The following is a 6,666-nucleotide window of genomic DNA, read 5'->3' as shown; positions in this document are numbered from 1 at the left end:
CTCCAGAAAATTGAAAGAGACCACATGTATTCCATCTTAACTAAATAATTTGAATAAAATTTGACCTGAAAATTAAACCACTTTTATTACAGGGCCCCTCCTATCTTCCCTTTTATTAGTGTACTCTTCTCTTCCCAGCGTCTCCCCTTCTCTGCTCCCCAGTGAACTTCCCTTCTGCAGCTGTCAGGAGGCCAGGATCTGCTCCCTCACCCACAACCACCAAGGAAACATAACTGGCTGGAAGCATACAGACCAGTGGTTCTCAACCCTGCTTGAACGATGGAATCATCTGGGAAATATTTTTTTTATTCAATTGTCTAGGTTGCAGTTTAGGCATCAGTATTGTTTCATAGCTTCCTAGATGATGACTCTAATCCTATTCTCTGGGTCTATCTTCCCTCCCCCATCTTTTTCCCTATCAACATTTGTTCTCATCTATCAATTACTTGGGAAAAGATTTAATAAATTCATCTGCAATAAGGTTTTGATAACTGATAGAGGTTTAATGTGCTAGCCATCAGTGAGATTTTCCATTTTGATTATGAAAAAAGAAAAGAGAAAAAACTCTGATGGCAGAAATACAGGCATGGGGGAGATATTTGGGTTGGAAAAGTTTCTTAGCCCCTAATTCATATTACATAAGTTAGTGTTCTCCATGTTTTTGATACACACAAACAAATATCCATTATAAACTTTAACTAAAAACAAGGAAACTGAATTTTCAAAATCAAAGAAAATAATTATTTTACTATAATGAGAATAACAATAATTTATTTGCAATATTTCACCAAGACACCTATATCTAGTTAAATATTAGCTGGAGTTATAGGTCAGGTTTGATATCCCTTTGATTTCTTTTCTTATCTTTATTTTTACTAAAAGAAAAAACCTTAATTCACAAATTAAAGTTGTTGGGAATGGCAGCAAGTATTTGGTGGCTCTGGCAGATAGTTTTGGATATACATATTTGGATAGAACATTAACCTAGAAATTATGGAATGATTTCTCACGAAAGACTACATTCAACACTCCATCAGACATGAAGATGATAAGCATTTCACACTTAAAAACTCAAAGGGTGAATGTTTCAACTTGGAAGATAGTAGCAAATGGATCTAATCTTTTTTTTGATTGCATTCAGCTCTGGAAGGTATTTTTTCACATGTCATTACAGCATGTGGATGTGGTTTTAAAATATGCCAAATTTTTTTCTCTGATGAGCAAAAAAACCCCAAAATCACGAAGTCAAACTCTTGGTGAATGAAACATTTGTATCACATTTAAGTCTTCTAAAGAAATCCTGGTATCATAAAATGGTAATATTTAAGCTCTCAAGTGATAAGTTCAGGCTGTTCAAAATATGAAATATATTGCTGAGATAAACCACTTAAACAATTCAATTGAAATAATACAGATGGTATATGGTGTTATCACTGTCATGAAGAAATGCTTTATGTTTCATCCCTCAAAAAACTTGGGAGAATATCTTTCCCCTTGGTAGCCCTCATAAATCAGTGAGGAAAGACAGACTTGTATTTGCTGCCCATTTCTTCACTTAACATCATGAAAAGATGAACACTCAATGGGAGATATGTTGTAATAATCCCAATCCTGACCCTTTTCTTCAACACTGAATCAAAAATCAAGAGGCATATTGTTGACCACTGATATTTCTTTGAATACATCTAAGTATGACTTGACATTCAGGCACTTCTTTCATTCATGTGGCTGCAGCATCCTTCCTTGTTGCATGTATAGCTGCTGCTTTGTCAGTACTGCTTTTATCCCAACATTTTCGTCTTTATCACACTTCACAAAGTGATCTTTAAATAAATGAATATTATCTTCTCCTGGAGGCTAGTTTTTCAGTGATAAATGGAACAAAAGTTCACTAGCATTTTTCTTGAATGTGTGTACCAATATGCCAGCTGAAAATATTCCATAGCATGTTCACATAATCACTGTGTAATTAAATGATATTATGCAATATATAATGGTGATAAAGGAACTGTACCAACAATTCATTCTGAATTTTTTGTGAATATAATAGTTGTCATCAACTTCATGGTTAGTGTTATAAGTTTCTTAGAAATTGTGTTTAGAAGTAGTGCATATACTCTAAGCAGGGCAATTTTGTTGATGCCATTGTAGTTTGGGCCTCTTATCTCTCATTAGTAATAATATTCATCAATTTAGTATTGGAAAGCATTATTTTCTGCTTTTTCTGGAGACATTTGACTGGTTACCAGAGGGGTCCCTGTGCTTTCTATGAAAATGTATGAAAGCTATGGTGGCATCATTGGATAAAGTTTCATAACAGACTATGATTTCCACACAATAAAAATCAGTGTTCAGATAACCCGTGTTTTAATTCCTCTTTAGTAATTTCTGCCGCTACATTAGCACAAATTGTTTTTTATTATAGAAAAGCATATATTAATCATATTAATCATGAAAAAGTAGCAATGTAAATTAAAAGCTTTTTTGCCTGCTATATCAAATCGTATATTTTCAGATTTACTTATCCTAATGCATATCTTCACATTCTATATTTATCCCAAAGTCAAGTTCTCCATTTATGTTTTAAATGTTACCTTGAGTTGCTGTTGTTTTTCATCACTGCTTTTGTACTCGAATGAACCACTTTTGAGCTACTAATACATTTTGGGAATTAGAGATAAAATACAAAAAATAGTAACCATGAAACATGTAAAATTAAGAATATAACCAAAGACAAGAGCAAATGACATGGCTCAAACAACATCTTGTTAGCTAAATGTTAGCCAAGATGAACCAATTACTGCATTTCTTCTAGTATATGTACAGCCGCACCTATTAACACCGCATTGAGAATTCTAGGAAAAAAAATCATGATTAGTCAGGTGTAACCCTACCATTATGTCCCACAAACTTCTGGCATAGAAGGTAAACACATTCCATTTCCAAAAAGAAAACCATTATACACATGGGGAAACTGAGTCTTAGAGAGGCAAAGTGACTTACCCAAAGTTTCACAGTGTGAATCAAACCCAAGTTGTCCAAGTTGGGCTATTAGCTGACTCACTTAGGCATCAAGATAAGCATCATCTCCTTTGGCATTGATGAGGAGTGACTGCAAGAGATGAGGGTAATTAGATTGGGAAAGAGAAGTCTGGCCAGGGAGCAAGAATGGCAGAGGTAGCTGTGTTCAAATATGTGAAAGACATTCCTGAGAATGAGGAGCAGTCCTCTCTGGTTGATTGTCCTGAGGGCAGAACGTGGGTGTGTAGGAGGAAGTTACAGGGGAGCAGGTTTGGCTCACCAGCAGGAAGAACATTCTGTCAAGTGGAATCCTGTGCCTGCTGAGGCAGGGAGCTTCCAGGTCTGTCCCAGTTCACTTAGAAACTGGGTGGGGAGAGCTTGGCACAAAGTCTGAGGAGGGGCGTCCTACACCAGGTAGAGAGGGTGGGAGCAGGCAATCTGAAAAAGTTTCTAGCCTGAGTCTGATAATGGCCTGGAGGGAGAAAGATTGCTGAGGTGGGTCACATGGACTCTAGGCCCTTGTGCACCTGACACTCCGGTGCCTTGGGTCGGCTCTGTCTGTCTCTTGCCTGCCCAGCTTCAGCCCTGCCTGTTTCCTGGGTGGCCGAAAGGAGCCTGTGAGGTTCAGGATGGGAGACCGCAACCTCTGCCTCTCAAAGACACACGGGCTGTTTCTCCTGCAGCAGTCAAGGTCCCAAGTCCACACTGGAGTTCCTTCCCCTGTCCAGCTCCCTGAATCTAAAGTTTAATCCTGGGAGCAAGAGAACAGGAGGGACTCGGGGTGGTGTCTGCACTTGGCAGCCAATGCTGGAGAAATGTGAACAGCTGAGAGGACTCACCTTAACCTTTGGCCATTCTCAAACCACAGACACCTTCTACTTGAAAAATATAGTTGGAGACCCTCTAGCTTAACTCAACCACACAGCAAGTTGTAATCCTCATATCCAGTAAACCCCCCCCTGGTTTTAAGTATAAATGCAGCAGCAATGGAACAGCATGACTTAGGACAAGGCCAAGAAGACAGGCACACTTTTCCAAGGTCGATGGTAGAAAATTTTACAGACTTATTTAAACCATCTCTTTGCAATGCTATAGTATTGGCTGTATGTCTAATTATAGCTGTCAGGAGGATCTCAAGGAACTCAAGAATTCTCTATGACAGTGTTAGTGGTGGACACTGAATAGATGGCTAAGAATGCTCTCCTAGGCCCAGGACTGATATATAGCTGGTATGTGCTGTGATTTGAATTCTGAGGTTAAAATATTAACATACTTCGGTACTGGTTTGTAAATAGCCACTGCCTCAATCCTCTCAAGCAGTCCTTTGGCCCTGGCCACTCCAGCATCCCCTTCCCCAGGCTCCTGCCGTGCCTCCCTATGATCCAACAACTACAGGGAAATGACTGACATGCAGGGGACCTTCCAGACCCAGCTCCTGCTGAGACCAAAGGTGATTTAATATTTTTGAATATTATCCCTGATTAAGTCTCAAGTCTTTTGTCTGGGAGAGGGGACATGAGACTTGGGGTCAAGTACTTCAATGATGAGAAGCCAAATTTGGAAGAATTTTAGCGTATTATATGTAAAGAAGAAATATAGAGCAATTTAAGTCATGAAGAAGAGACAGTGAAGGGCTGGGTTCTAATTCCCAACATCATGACCTGAAGTAAGACACATAAGCTTTTTGTAACAAAGTAGATTTAGTGTTATAAAGCTTAATAATATGTTCCAAGAGCTCCTGATGAAGAACAAGAAAGGTTTTCTTTAAATCTATAAGTTGAGATTTGTTAATTACTGTTATTATTCCTCTGATACTTCTGAGTACAGTAGAGTACACCAATTTTTTTTAATAATGCAGTGATCCTCCTTGAAATATCTGTCACATTTAATAATATCAGCTAACATTTACTGAGCACTTACTCAACCAGACACTATTCTAAGCACTTTACATTTAGTGTCTAATTTAATACAACTATTCAGGTAGACATCACTATGATCGTTATTTGATGTTGAAGAAACTGAAACTCAAGGATTATTTAACTTACCCAAGTCACTTGGCTGGTAAGTGGTTGAGCAAGGTTTTGAACCGAGGTAGTCTGATTTCAGAGCCCCCATGTCCACACACTGTGCTATACTGATATGGTCGACCAAGCCCTACTACTATTGAAAACCTACTATATGCCGGGGAACTTTCATATAAATTACCTCATTTAATCCTCCAACATCTACCTTAAGGCAGGCATCATCACCCCCATTTTACAGACAAGGAAACTGAGGCTCAGAGATGAAGTCACTCACCCAAGGTCACCCAATCAATAATCATCAGAACTGCAGCTCCAACCCAAGACTTTCATGCCAAGTCTTTCCTACTTCACGTGCTTTCCCATCTCCCAAATAATTTCCCTTCTTCTAGTACCTTTATTCTTCTCTATCTTTATGTTCTCATGGTCATCTTCAAGTTTCCAGATTGGTAATTCCCTTTCTAGGACCCCTGGTAACATTCAGCCTTTAACATTGCCCCTTTAACCAGTCTGTAACCTGCTCCTCATTAAAATGTTCTCCAGATTTAGTGTCCATTGAACTTGGCCTAAGCCAATCTTTAACAAAATGTTGGAAAAATGATGATTTTTCCAGCTCTACCACTCCCATCTTCCAAATCCTACACAACTGAAATCACAAAGCTGGCCCTATATCTGCTTCCTGAGCCAGTCAAGCAAACTTACTGAATAACTCCTGTATCAGTTACAGTGCTTTGGGCTGTGACTACAGATATCTGACTAATTCTCACTTAGACAATAAAGGCACTCCATGATCTCACAAAATAAGTAGGGAACCAAGTCAATTCCAGGATTGCTTAACTCAGCAGTTCAATTTCGTCAAAGACCCAGGCTCTTTCCATCTGTATGTTCTACCATCCTAACGTGTAGCAATGTCTCCCCTTTCTTTAATAGCACATATTCCCAAAAACTGAAAAAATATAGAGAAGATTACCATGGCCCCTGTCTGAAGATACCTAAATTCATGAAGCATGCAATTTTTTTCCTCAAATAACTCCTTTTTAATTGGGCTGTCCTCGATAACCCTATTAAAAGTTACAACCCCACCCCTGCATTCCATCTCTTCCTTCCCTACTTCATTTTTCTCTATATCACTTATCACTATCAGGCATACCATATATTTTATTTGTTTTCTCTCTCCCACATTAGAGTGTAAGCTCCATGAAGGCAAAGACTTTAGTCTGTTTTATTTACTCTTGTGTACCCAGTACCTAGAACATTTCCTGGCACATAGGATGCACTCAACAAATATTTATTGAATTAATCAATGGCCACAAGATGACTACTACAGCAATAAACATCATGTCCTCAAAAAACAACATTCTAAGCAGCAAAAAAGAGGAATGAGACAAAGAGGCTGTTTTCTCCCAAGGCTTGCAGCTTTTTTCAGAAAGTATAGTATTTCTCAGAAACTCCACAGCAGACTTTTCCTAAGGTCTCATTAACCAGAACTGGTCACATGCTCACCAGTAAGCCTCAGCAGGCAAATGGGAATGGGATTGACATGAATGGCTTAAACCAATAATGATTCATCTCTCAGGGCTGGGCAAAGAACAACTCTTTTAGCATTAGAGGGGAGCATGTGAGG

At 38.7% G+C, this 6,666-nt stretch overlaps 1 non-coding gene across 1 annotated transcript; it reads left to right on the top strand.

Annotated features, from left to right (window-relative positions):
- Positions 1 to 5,960: 5,960 nt before the first annotated feature.
- Positions 5,961 to 6,062, top strand: LOC131401535 (U6 spliceosomal RNA). Its single transcript, XR_009217731.1, has one exon. It is a non-coding gene; the product is annotated as a U6 spliceosomal RNA (small nuclear RNA).
- Positions 6,063 to 6,666: the final 604 nt, after the last annotated feature.

This window comes from Diceros bicornis, chromosome X (assembly GCF_020826845.1).
Source record: "Diceros bicornis minor isolate mBicDic1 chromosome X, mDicBic1.mat.cur, whole genome shotgun sequence".
Lineage (NCBI taxonomy): Eukaryota > Metazoa > Chordata > Mammalia > Perissodactyla > Rhinocerotidae > Diceros > Diceros bicornis.
This window is presented reverse-complemented; position numbering and strand designations above follow the sequence as displayed.